The sequence below is a fragment of the Netta rufina genome, assembly GCF_964035555.1.
Source record: "Netta rufina genome assembly, chromosome: 6".
Lineage (NCBI taxonomy): Eukaryota > Metazoa > Chordata > Aves > Anseriformes > Anatidae > Netta > Netta rufina.
In genome coordinates, this window is record NC_140129.1 from 35921053 (window position 1) to 35935578 (window position 14526).

Consider the following 14526-nt stretch of genomic DNA (forward strand, 5'->3'; position numbering starts at 1 on the left):
TTTTTTAAAATTAAAAGGTTTATTAAGCTTATGTGAAATATGTTCAGGCAAGAGTATGCCTACAAGATGAAACAGGGTCCTGTAAAACATGGTGTTACCTCCTTTACCTCCTAAACAAATAATTTAGATGATCAGGTAACTTATTCATAAACAAAACATCTAGGTTCAAATAACCTACTAATGTTAACACTTGTTATATTAATGTTTACTTCTGTATGGTTTGGGGGATCTACAAAAAGAGAAGTGTTATTTTTATGAAGAATAAATTTATTTTGGGGGAGAGAGAGGAATCTGAAAAAAAAGTTATATTTTCTAGAGCAAAATAATTCTATGGTGGGAGAATAAAAGCAAAGTATCCACTTTTCCTCACACATTAGTTAGCTCTGGAATCTCTAATTTTATTATTATTATTTTTTTTTTTAACACAAATATAGAACCCCTATTTTTTGAAGAACTCTTATGAAGTAGATTTCATAATAACTGTACAGCTAATGACACCGAAGATCATGATTCCACACCAACAAAACCTAAGTACTTGCCAGCCATACATGAGGGCAGTCAACACTTTTCAAAGTGATTTTTTTTTTCATTATTATCTTTTGGCAAATGCAGGTTATGATCATCCTAAGTTCTTTATGAAAACAAAAATGTTTACTGCAGGAAAAAAAAAAAAAATCAATATGTAAAGCTTAAAGGTAAGATTTTTAAGTTAATGACATAACTGGAGAACCTGTTGACAAAAGTCATTTCACATGCTTTTCACCCTCAATTTTCTCTGTTGGAAATTAAAGAAAGACCTTTCTTCAGGTATGGAAGCCCTGATTTCAGGTCGTGACTCCATTTCTGTGTCTGTAGCTTGGGACTATCAAATGCTGAGGTGTTTCTGGAGATGTGCATCTCCACAAGCCACAACGGTTCGGCATGATATTGCAGATTAAAGGGGGCTGTTTGCAAGCTTCTCAGAATTATTTATTCCTTAATATGTAAAAATAACTCTATCAATATGATTTTTTTTTTTTGGTCTTGTATTTTCCTTGGCTAAGTACCTTTTTAAGGCTTTTTCTATACAAATAGTATTACTTTCTTCAACTTTGGGTTTAGCTAAGGAACAAGGGAGATCTGCAAAGCTCATGAAGATGGAAGTTTTAGAGCTGTGTTTGTGGCCATTAATTTTCTCTTCTATGGTATTTTTCCCATTTTCCCTCTGTTTGACATTGAGCCTAAGCTTTGTTCCTGACTCGTAGCCTATGGCAGTGGAATGGGGAGATGAGACATCACGGAGATGTGGAGCACACATAAAAAGGGAAGATGTGTAAAAACTGAAATGACATGGCAGCTGAAGCAGCTTGTTGCTCAGCTTGGTTGCATGTTTGAGTGGAGAAAGCGAGGTAAATTGTGATATGTAAGAGAATAACACTCGACAGGGTGTATGGTTGTAAGGTATATGGATGCTCAATCATGTGGTGAGGCAGAAGGCTAAAGGACAAGCGCCTTCAGTAGCCTCACAGTCTGCGGATATCCGTGTGACCTACAAAACAGAGGGTGTTACGCTCAGAAAAATATCACTTACAGAGCATATGCAAGCAATTTTAAGGAAATTCCATCTATACCATTTGACTACTTATTAATCTTTCGGTAATTATTATAGAAAAATAAAGTTCAGAGGAAAAAAAATCCTCAAAATCACATATTTATGTGTGCATCTGCACCATAAATAGATGAATTTGCACAGTCGTATGTACACGACCAACCACTTCCAACCCTAACAGGTTATGCTTAAGCATCTATTAGAATTATGTGTGCCCTTATGCTAATTTTTTTCTGAACATTTGCATCAAGCTCGATATCTGTGCATGAATGTGCTGGTGTAATAGAGCTGACAATCTTTAAATCTGGAGCAGGGTGTTTTTAGGTCAGTCTCCATTTATTGGATTTGGAATATCTGAGTGGTGAAGAATATGGCCCATAGTATGCTGATGTTAGAACATTTTAAGATGTTTATTCAGAGCATTGTTTAAATTTTGATACTTCTGGAGCCACATAGAAAATAGTTTGTAAATCAGTTTCTATGGCAATAGGTAATAAATTATGAAGGAATTATAATTTAGGGAGATTTGTCTTCCATTGTGTTCCATTTTGGTGCACACATACTTAAAATTGCAAGAAGATATAAGCAGATATTTTAAAAATTGGCATGAGACAGAGTGCCAGCTTGCTTCTGCCTTTCTGAAAGTATGTGCACCTGTATATATGAGACTTAAATTATTTCATTTTTGATTTGGCAACTTTCCTTGCAGATAAAGAGACAATTACATAAAATGCAGAGCACTGCAAAATCAATTTCATTATTTCAGCATGTGGAAATTTTACATTCCAGGTAGTTCTGTTTGTTCTTTAAAACACTATGATGTGCATTCACTGTTTTATAAATCTATAGTCACCGAGTCTAGGTAATAACACTGAGATATATTGATAAATTGAGCATTTTTTGTACTGGCACCTGCTAGAGAAAGAGACAGGCTCTTTACACAGTGAAAAGCAGCCAAATGCTAAACAGAATAGAAAATCTTCACCCTGGATATTTTATCACAGAAGGGAATCCCACAACTGCTGGACCAAACTGATGCCTTTCTTATGTCCTGGAATTTTCCAAATTCTAGTTCTGACCTCTTAGGAGTGCAATAATTTCTAGAAATTTGCTTTTATGTCTAATTTTAAGTTCTTAATGACAGGACCGTTACAGGCATGCTATAATGACGATGCAGCTATTAATAGTGATGCAGCAAAGACAGGAAGAGTCAATATATATTTGTTTGTTTTGAATAGCAATTCAGTTACAAGAAACAGATTATGAGCTTTCTGAGATATTAATGACTTAAAATATATTGGGTGACATCAAGCAGTGATGCTATTGTTAGAAAAAATTAGCAGAATATAGCAAAACATTAGTAAACTTAAATATCATGCTAGAGCCTGAAAGAGTTTCTGAGGTGATCTTTGCCTGTTGATTTCAATCTTAAATAAATATTGAATTGTCATGGATATTATGAGAGGTTCAAAAAGAGTTTGTTTATTGTTCTAATACTTAAAAAAAAAAAAAAAAAAAGTGTAATGACTTAGAAAATGTGGGCAGGTTAGCCTTATACAGTACCAGATTAATGCGAAAACTGTTGCAGGGTTTAAATAAAAAGAAATTAAGTTAGGAATATACTTAATGTCATTCGCCATATTTCAATGAAAAAAATCAAACAAAAATAGGGGCATTATTTTTTGTTACAAGTCTCATCAAAAATGGCAACCATATTTATGAAGTATACTGAAAGTTTGTAAGTCATTTGACTTAATAGTACATGACATTCTGATTAAATATTAGCTATGTGCTGTATCAGTGAAGCACACGTTAAATGGATTAAGAACTGATTAATTTACACGTTTCAGAAAGTAGTCCCTGGAGAATCATCATCAACTGGGTGGATTTTTAGAGTTGATCTCAAGGGACTGGTACTAAGCCTGACACTAATCACTCTTTTTATCTATGGTATGGAAGTAAATAGAACAGTTCTAATAAAATTTTAAAATAAAGCAAAGATTGATGGACTGGCAAATAGGGCTGGGTAAAGGCACTCGTGGAGAGTATCTGGATTGTTTAATGGCTGAAAGTGCATTTTAATTTATCCAAACATAAGTATATATGGGAAACATAGGCCATCCTGTTTCTAGAACAAGGAACCGTAATACATGTATGAGGTTTTACTGCAAAATGTAGCTTCTATGGGTGTTTCTGTGAAAGACATTGACCTCTCTGTGTGATAAAGATTGGTGACAGCAAATGTTCATTTCTGTTAACCATGCTGATGAAAAGGAATCTAGAATACTCATACTAGAATAATGGAGACTGCAAGGAAGAGGCAAAAAAGGGGTATTGGAAGTTGGGAAAAAATAATAAATAAATTACCAATGAAGAACCTACAGGCTGTTTAATTTACCTGAAAGAAATTAAAAATCAAATTGACTTCCTTTTTACCTACATGCAGGGACAATGCTGGATACGAAAGGATTCTTTAATGTAGCACAAAAAGGCAATAAAAATGTAATCTCTGGAAGCTGGAACCCCTCCCCAAAATGAAATGAAAGTTGCAGTATGTTCTTACATTTTGCAAAGATAAGTGGGAAGTTATCAATTGGTAAATTCCTCAATTCGTTGAAATGTGTGTTAGTGACTTCACTGACAGGGTGGTTTATATGTATGTATATTTATGGACTGAAATATGCAGTCAACTTTCTGTTTCCATGCACCACCACAGTTTCTAATATCATTTGACTCATTTGGTTTGTTGAGGTGTTTTTTCTTTTGCAATAAGTCTGGCAACTCTGGGCAGCCCTCCCAGAATATACCTTTATACGCTGCCTGCCTTTTGGATGGTAGCAGATGATTCTTATTTGGTTTTGTAGAGGGTTTTCTATTGTGTGTAAGGTAGGTTACTTCTCTATCAGAACAGAATAAGGAAAATCAAATCAGGGGCAATTTCCAGTCTGTCTAGACGCTTCAGAAGTTTCAAACTGGATAATTCCATTTCTTCTTTTCTTTATCTTCTGTATTACTGTTATGTGATTTGCTGTCAGTGTAATGCCACAAGACTAAAACCAGGAGATTCAGTATGCTTAGATTAGAAATACGCGCTTTTCTCTTTCTTTTGCACATTAACTTTGCTACATGGACCAATTTGTAGAATAAGCATGAGTGTGTAGTATCACTTGAAATGTTTCTTGGCCTATGAAGGGAAAATAATAAAATAATACTTAGGCAATGTGGACAATAGTGTTTTACAATTATAGTTCTTTGTTTGGTGAAATACAAGTGGATGACTTTATTAAACAGGTTACCAAAAAACAACAGATGTACTTATACAAATACAAATTTGAGGAATTCATTTTGTAATTTTGGGGTGTGTGTATGTATATATATATATATTTTTTTTTTTTAATTAACTTTTGCATTATTGTATGTGTAGTCCATCAGCAGTTCTTGGCAAGAGAGCTAGGATATTAATTTTGCCTGAGAGGAAGGTAAATTGCATGTAGAGAATTCCAGTGCTGAGTAACTGTTAGCAATCTATTAACAATCATTGCTAATCACTGCTGTTCTACCTGGTTTGCTGCGAGGTTGTCATTAAGAGTAAAAGTGAGAAATCTCAAAGGAAAAAGAAGAAAGACTTCAGATATTTTCTTTTTCTTTTTTTTTCTACCAAAATATGATGATGTCACATAGAATAGGAAGGAGTCATCCTGCTAATTGACCTCTGTAAAATTGCCCATTTGCTTAAAAAGCTACTTGAAACAGATCAGTTATTATTTTGATTACTCTATTTCTTTCATGTTAGTGATTATAATGGCACCTGGGAAAATCTGCTTGAAAACTTTGTTTCATTCTTTCTTCAGGTGCAATGTACTTTGGTTTTCTGAACAGTGCTGATAAGTAATACTGACTTTTTTTCAAGAGAGATTACAGTTTTTGATGATATCAGAAAACAGAGGTGGAAAAACATTCACAAGCTTACTTAGGTTATTAGTGCAGAGGGAAGCAGGAGCAGGTGGCAAACTGGATGGCCATCTAGATGTTATCAAGCTGACAGGTATCCAAGTGATTGTGTGTTACAGCCTCTAATTTTGATCCCTGAATAGCTTTTAATAAGATCTAATTATGGGCTTTTTAGTCATGAGCTGTGTTTGAAGATGTTCCTTCCAATCACATTAAAAATATACTTTGCAGAAATTCCTGTACTGACCAAAACAATGGATTTTTCCATTGTAAAAGCCAGTGTTTTACTCCTATACTGCCTGGAATTAGCAACCCAAAAGTTATAAAAGAGGTAGTATCACTGTTTCTTCCCCTCCCATTCGGATGGATTAAAGAAGATGAAGTACGTTTGGAAGTGAGACCAAAAAATTTTTTTTTGGTTCAGGTTCCTTGATTTTGTCACTGGACATTCATAGCAACTTCTTTGGCTTGCGTTCCATATAAATCTAATTTCATTTGAGAGCCAGGACTTTTTCGGCACTGCTCCTGTGAAACTTGGACACAACAATTTGAAAATATGTCCAGACCAAAACAGATCAAGGCGTCACACATGACTGATTCGGCAGAGCATGCTCAAAGACAAGACGGATGTCTCCGTGCAGCAAACAATTCTCTAGGGTAGGGAAAGCGCTCTCAAATCCAGTCACCCCAGAATAAACACTAAGTTAGACACAGCCTAAATGTGCCTTCCAGCACAGGCTTCCACTACTGACTAGATGAGAGCCCCAAGCCAGGCTGCAGATCCAGCCATGCCATTGCTTTTATATCTTTTTTCAGCCTGCTAGCAAGCATTTGAAATCATTAAAGCAGTGTTGGGGTACACCCTGCAAGGGGGAAGGAGAACAAGGGAAAAAATAATAAATGAAAAAAGCACTTGTTATAATATTTCTGTGAATATGTTTCATTGGTATTGCAACTCATTTTATTAATTTTCCATGAGTGTTTGTAAGTGTGATAGTTTGCTCGCCAGTGTTGGCAGAAACTGGGAGTCCTGGAAGGATCCATTGGAAATATTTGCTGCTTGCATCTCTTTGATTTTCTTCTTCCTTTTGAAAGTTTCAGTTATCGCGTAAAAGACCAGTAACTATAGTATGCAACTTTTCTGATGACTCTCCTACAGTCCTACAGCTGAAGGGCAGGTATAAATATTCTATAAAAACTACATGGGATTTACAAGTACTTAAAGGTTATTCAAATAAACTTCAAGTAATATGTTAATAAAGTGTATTCCTTTAGGACAATTAACAAAAATATTAATTTGTTAGGCAGCTTACTATTTAAAGTAATAAAATTGTTAAGTGTTGATTTACTGTTAATCAAACTTAGGGAAGAAAAAGATATTCTAATTTTAATATTACTATTTTGTCCTAAAACAACCAAGAAGGTTGGCTTTTGGACCTTCCCCTGCCCCCAAAACAAAGGCAAACTTTTCATTGCTACTAATTTTTATTAAAATAGTGCCTTGATATCAAGAAGGGTTTACTCAGTTATTTGTCAGGACAGTGACACAAATTAAAATGTATCTTCATTAAAATTACTTTTTTTTTTTTTTTTCTATTCATCTTAACTCAATGTCTTCTGCAGAATTTTTTATATTGTAGAGTATATAGGGAATGTGCATTGATGAACAATTTTAGACAGGTCTGATTCAGCTTTCCCTGCTTTCATTACGACCCATCTCAGATGTTTATGTACTATAGCTACTGGGGCATGTGGTGCCCAAAGTAGATTTAAACTAAGTTGGTATTGGAAGCAGTGTAAAATGGGCTGTGCTATGGCTCCTGTGGCCATGGCTATGCTCCTCTGATGCTTGAACCAGTTTGTTTCAAGTTAACTCAGATATCCTTTCACTGCCATTTGCAATGTAGAACAATTCTTAGACAGGAATCCATGCAATTTCATTGCATCATTCTTTTTTTTTTTTTTTTTTCCTTCCTTTACCCCCCTATTCCCCCTCAGTACATTTCTCCCCCCACCCCAGCCTTCCTACTTCTGGCACATATACGTCCACAGGTGTTATTAAGTGTAGGGTAGCATGTGGTGTCCATGCTTCAGTGCTATCGCAGAGGAAGGACTTCCTACAGGAAAAAAATGATCACTTTCAGTATTTTGCAGGCTGCCCATCTAAGCCAATCATTGCCTGGCATCTACACACTAAGGGCAAGGATCCAGCGAACTTGTGAGTGGGCACCATGCCATGTGAACAGATGGGCATGGAAGTAGGCAGCCAGTAGACCATGTATGTGCATCAACTGTGGGTGTTGAGGGCAAGATTCCCAGTGGAGAATGTCCAAACAGCTGTCTGGCCTGAGCCAACATGCCTACGACCAAGCAAAAGTGCCATCCCTAAATCCTGCTGAGTTGGATTAACCTTCAAAAATAAAAATTGCTTCTGCAGTAGCATAAGGTGAGTTTTTGGCTTGTTTAAATCTGAGAGAAAGAATTAGGCAGGCAGGATAAAGACAAGCACTAAAGTAGAGCCTACTAGCCAGGACTGTGCATTTGTCTAGGAATATTAGCAGAATTTTATACAAAGGCATTCATATGGAATATAGTAACTGATGACTTACAGGAGTGTGACATCAATGTTAATTATGCTCTTTCTGTTGAGACGGTCCTTTCAGGAGAGACTGAGCTTTTGAGTGCATTTTGTTTGTAATGTATGTGCTGGATGTGATTTTATAAAAGCAATTCTTCTGGTTGTTTTTGCACACTTACATTAGCAAGCTGTAATGATTTTTTGCTTGCACCTCTGCCCTGAGAATACTATTCTGGGGTGCAGTTTCAGGTCAGAGTTGTTGACACAGTTGCTGTCTTAGCCAAGTTCCCACATTTGCTGTCTTTATTTTTCTAAGATCTAAAGGGGATGTGAAAAGATAATCTATCATTTTTCTCTGCCTGTATTAACTTTGACTTTTACCTTTTACGGGCATAACATCAAAGAACACATTTTTGCAGATGCAAATGTCAGAGGCAAAGAACACTGAAATACTGATGTCTATTGCATTTTTGCTCCTGCTGTTTTCACTCCTTATTTCCTCTATCATCTGTAATTTTAGCAAAGCACCTGCAGTAGTTAAGATTAATATATTCTAATAAAATGGAGGACCAAAAGTAACAACTACATTATGAATAGAAAAATATGAATAGGAAACTTATCAATATATTTCATAATATACATTTTGTGTGTGGCTGGATGAATGCTGTCACAGTGTGCACGTTGCTGTATTTGTTACATATTATAGGCTGTAACAGAAAAGGCTAGTGCAAATGTATAAAAAGCTTTGCTTTTAAATGCTCTTTTCTTGAATCAATGACTATTGTATTTAATACAATTAAAGCATATTGAAGCTTTGATGCCAGGTTCCAGTCTGATTTCCAGTAGGAAAACCTTAGGATTAGATGCACTGCAGCTGTTGGTCCCTTTGTCAGGCTTTGATCCCCAGGTACCTGAATCTGAGCAATCTGTAGTCAAGTTTAGAGCAGCCTTAGGATTTCTCTAACTTATATGGGTGGTAAGAACCTTTTGTAGCTGTCTCCTCTTCCAGATATGATTTTGGCAGATCTCCTACTCCTGAAAAGGCTACAAATGAAGCCAACGACATCAGCTGGGACTCCCTCAAAGCAAGGATCAATTGGACAAATTTCAAAGTCCATTTGAGTAGCTAGAGAGGAACAAAAGGGCTCCCACTTTAGGGAAAATCTGCTCCTAGGAGACGGCAAGCCATTAACGGAGAAAAATACCTAGTGCCTCCTGCAGGCTCACCTTTGGAGTTAAAATATCAGTCCTAATGGGGTGTCCCAAATTTGGAATATTCCTCCAGAAATTTGGGGAAAGTAGGTTATATAGCTTCAAACAGACCATGCTTTGTAATCAAAAATCATAATTTATTCTCTGATCATGAAGTTCATCCTAACACCAGCTGAAATTTAAACCATAATCTGAATAATGATTTTTCTCTTATTTCATGAATGAAGCCTCTGAATAAATTGAGATGTTTCCCCAGGAAAAGCACTGTGGCGCTTGTCTACAGTGACTTCTGAAGCCAGAGAGCACTCCCACGTGATTAAATTGCCTTGATATAAAATACCTACCTTCACAGGCTGCAGTAGGAAGGAGGACCCTCACGCTGTGGGAAAGGTCTATAGGATTCTGATTTATAAGAGAGCAAGAGGTCAAGGGAAGCAAAACCATTATCATTATTTTCACGGACTCTGGAGATCTGAACTGAATATAGAGGGCAGTGTGCTCAAAGGGAGACATGCAGAGGGAATGCAACACAATCCTGCTTTTTCTTTTTCTTTTTTTTTTTTTTCCCCACTGACTTCAGTCTGCAGATTCTGCTGAGAGCATGTCATATGTAACAAACTCAAGCCTGTAAGGACTGTGAAGTGGTTTTCTTATTAAATGATGCATAGAGAGATTATCTGGTCTGTAGCCAGCGCACAAAGGCTCCATCCATGCAAGTTCCTATTTCTGAGGAAAGCATTCGGTCACCTGCGTATTAATGAGATTTCGGGGACTTGGGGGTGGGGAGGGAGAGGAAAGAAGGCTGGTGGGGACAGGACTGAAACTGCACTTTATGCCTCTATCTCCCTGCAAGCCTCAGGGGGAAAAAAAAAAAACAACAACAAAAAAAAAACAGAGCATGCTAACATTGTGTTATGCTGCCTTGTAGTCTCAACTACTTTTTCTTCTGAAGAAATCTCTTTGGACAAGTAACAAGAAAAATTCCTATAGTGGCTCTAAAGTCAGCCTCTGGTGGACAGTGGTGGGAGGGCTCCGGAGCAAGCCAGGAGCACCGGTGGCCGCAGCTGTAGGCAAGGAGCTGCTGGGACACGGGGAGCTTCCCCTGGGTCTGAATGGAGTCTTCCGCAGAACTACTGCGTGGCTGCAAGGCACTGAGAGCCAGGTGGGAAGGGGATTGTCCCTGCTGCTTCCTGACTGCCTCCTTTTCTTTAGAATGGGCCAAAAACTCTAGTCGATTGCTGAGATGACAAAGGAGTGGGAAACCTCTGAGTGGGAAGCCTTATGGAGTTTTCTCAATGCCTTTCAGAGCATAAGAGAAACTTTACCATATCAGAGGTGTTTCCAAATAATTTCTGTAGATAATGATGGACTTGCCATACTGCTTAAGACTGGCTCTTTAAAGCAAGTCGCTTAGAGCACAGCAGTGAGTGAAATGTTACAAGGTTTTCCTTTCTGTTGCCATAGTCAAGGTGTCTTTCAAGAGATGGGGCTATTAAGAAATGCTATAATAGATTTTTAAGTTTCTCTATCTAAACAATTATGAGCTGTCACTGCCATATCAGAGTGACAAGGAATGAAATGACCACAGGCATCACTAAATCAGGTATCACCCCTCCTTCTCTGTTGAGGGAATGGTTTTCACAAAAGTTTATGTGACTAGTTTGTACTTTTATTGCAAACTTTCAAGCTGCCACCAGTAAGTTCGATCCTATAAAGAATTGAGTGTTCTGGCCCTGATCCAGAGAAACACTTAAGTGCATTGGAGAGTGCTTTGCTGGATTAAGTCCAGAGCTGAGCAACATGCAGGAGCAAGTTCTTGACAGTAGGGGCTTTCTCTCTTTTTTGGGGTATTTGTAAAAGTATCTCCATGGTGGGTGATTGCAGTGTGGGTAGGATGAAACAAAACAATAGTTAGACCCCTAAGAAGAAAGGTCAAAGTGGTGATTTTTGGTAGAATTCTGACAAAGACTTCCATGAGAACCTTCTTCTTGGTGGAGAAGTAGGGCAGCTAATGGAGACAACCACATGTCATCCCAGAGTTCCTCATCCAAAGCAGAGCTCTGCTGCACCAGGTGACTGAGAAAACTATGGTTTTCTGAGTTGACAGGTTGATTTGTGGGTATATAATCTATGGCTAATAATTTATTCACTAACCTTGGAAGCCACCTAGGAAGGTCTTACAATTACCTTAATTATTTAGGGATAAAAGTGAACTCAGAGTGATGTTTCAGGAAATAATCCACTGTCTATAGATTGTGTGGCAGCAGTCTGCCTGGACCTTTTGAGAAATGTCGGTTGGTTTTGTTAGGTTTGGTTGAAATCAGAAAGAAGTATGCTGCTTCTCAGTGACTAGATGAATTAGGTCAGAAATATGCTTGTAATGGGAAATAAAATCCAAATCAGTCCTCTAAGTCTTTCTTTAAATCAACACCGCACTATTTGAAGGGACTAGAAATGAGTTAGTGGTGACGAATTCCCAAAAAAAGAGGGAGAATTTGAAGAACAAATGGGAACACAGAAATGAAATTGGACATCAGGTTATGGTATATTACTTCATTAATGTTAAAATAGCAGTTGTCAGATGGTTGTCCCTTCTCACTGGAATACCAGGCATATGTAATGGAGGCTTTGCCTTTGTAGGAAGTATGATGACGGATTAGTGCTTAGATGCTGGAATAACTCTGGTAGGAGATGGATACCCTTTAGCTAAGTGAAGGGGGGGGCTGCTGAGGCTGAATTTAACAAAACCAGACTTGCCCACAGACTTGCAAGTGCTCGCAGAGTGGATTTTTAATGCTGCAGGTGACATTGTTGCTGACTGAAGAATGTTCATCAAATCAGAAAACTGCTGATAAGCTGCCTTTCCCAAAAAGGGATCTCACGAACTTCTCCTGTAAATCTCTGCCTTTCATCATACCCTGGGAGGTGAGGTAGAGGACTTGTGACACTTGTTATTTACGTTTTGCTTCAGTTTATTAGGGTAATCAAATGGAGATATATAGGGGAAAAAAATTGTCAAAACATCTCCTTTATAGTCTACTTATTAAAAACTGCAGGAAAGAATGAAATCAATCCAGGCTTTCCTTTGAATATTTGAGTAACTCAAAAATATACCACTGAAAATTGTTACTTTTTTTTTTTTTTTTCAAAAATAAAGGAAAACTGAAGAGTTATGGAGAAATGTGAGTACTGTTACCCAGGCTCTCTGGCTAAGAACATTTTAAAATTGGACTGACTATTTGCATAAAAGAAGTGATACAGATATCTCATTCAGTAGTATCTGTGAATATATTTATGAACAAATTTGTGTAAGGCCTGATTTAATTTTATAAAATCCATCTTATTAAAGAATTTTGTTGATTTTTTTCAAGCTGTTTTGATTCAGTTTTTCAAAACTTTCATTCCTAAACTAAGAGGCTGGTAGAAATGAGTAAGAATTTCTTTGATGCTTCCATTAATTCCACCTTTTATCCATAAATATATATATATATTTATCTTTTTTCAAGAGAGCTTATATAGCTTATGGATTGTGTATGGATTGGCTTATGTAGCTGTGGCATTCAGTTGTTTCAGTAGGAGCTTCAGGACTTTCTTGCATGAAATTACATTACTTACTCCTGGGTTACAAAGGAATTTCTTTCATTTTTGTACTGTAAGGGAAATATTCCCCACTCTAGAAAAATCTCAAAAGTATCGCATTAAATGATCAGGTAAGAGGCCTATTCTTATTGTACATATGAAGTTTTCCTTTAAGTTTCTGCTTTGCAAACCAAAGAGGTTGGCACATAATGTCATCTATACCTGGAATTTAATCTCTCTCTTTTTTTTTTTCTCTCTACATTTGTATTTCCTGGAAATCTTTCTATTGTCTTTTTATTATACTACTATGAATAACTAGTGCTACTAAAACAGTGCATTTTACTATCTCCCTTCTTCACTTGGTTGTGGATGGGTTTAGTGCCTCCAGTATTATTTCCAGCATGTATCAAATGTGAGCATTTCTTTTGCTAATGCTCTGAACGCTGAATCTAAGACCAGACCAAAAGCTCTGATCAGTGCTGTACGCTTCACAAAGATGCACAGGGCCCCCAGTAGACGAGTACAATTCCTGGAGATAGCAACTAAATGTTAAAATAGATGCTGTGGAGTAGTAGTGTGTCTTGTTATTTAATTTGGATGAGTGAAGAATATATTTCAGAAAACTGGGCAATCTGCTCTGCTGTATGTTAAAGAATAATAAGAGTGGGGGATCTGGGTAAGAAACGTTTCCTATGATCTAGACCTGAATAGTTTAGTTATATGTCCTGTGCACCATAGGACTTTGAGTTGTTGGATAGTAAAGATAAAGAAAAAGATAAATTGAATTAATTTATTTTGAATTTATATACATGCCTCTGCTTGCATTAATATTAAGTTCCATCCAAAATCTAAATGGAAAGACTGTAATCTTAGAAGTTCTCTCAATAGCATCAGCAAATCATTCTTGTTTACCCTACATGCTAATAAAACAGGAACATGACACTCCTGAAAACAAGATTGCAAAATACAGAAAATGTGGTCTGACATTTTTTTTCTCCCCAAAGGAGGTACTGCCACTAACTAAAGTATTTCTTATGAAAGCTCGATTGCTTAAGATGCAGAATATTAAGAGAGAAAAACACTTTAGGACACAGCCATGTCACCAGCTGTTACTCACCCTTAATGAAATTGTTAAGTGATATTCTTCATAAATAGGTCAGAGAAACTTTTGAATTGTGAAGAATGTTTTATCTCTTTCTTTGAAATGTTTGTATTAACTTTAGAACTGGTAATTCATTAAGCTCATTAGCTCTGACTAGGAGAGTGGAGCAATATCTGGGATATAGATTTCAAGGCTTAAAAATGTTAGTGCTTACAAATAAACATGAAAGCAATGTGTGGAGAAAAAATATGGGATCATAATATGTTTAACTGTTTTTTGAGCGTGGCCCTCTGGATTAATTAAGAACATTTTCTATATTCAGACAGTTAAATATAAACAGAATACATTATGACTCTCAGTTAACTCTGTTTTAATAGAGAAAAAGAGAATGCATTATGATGAATACAGTGAAAACTAGTCAAAACCATATTTTGTTGTTTGCTTTTTGACCTCAGTTAAAAGATGAGAGCATCACTGAATTTTACAGAATCTAGACCCCAAAATATTGTATTCTTG

At 36.7% G+C, this 14526-nt stretch overlaps 1 protein-coding gene across 1 annotated transcript in view; it reads left to right on the forward strand.

Annotated features, from left to right (window-relative positions):
- The window catches only part of ARHGAP15 (Rho GTPase activating protein 15), a gene marked incomplete at its 3' end in the record, with an annotated part of 333310 nt that overhangs the window by 32536 nt on the left and 286248 nt on the right, over positions 1 to 14526 (forward strand). The gene's annotated exons all lie outside the window — the stretch shown is intronic.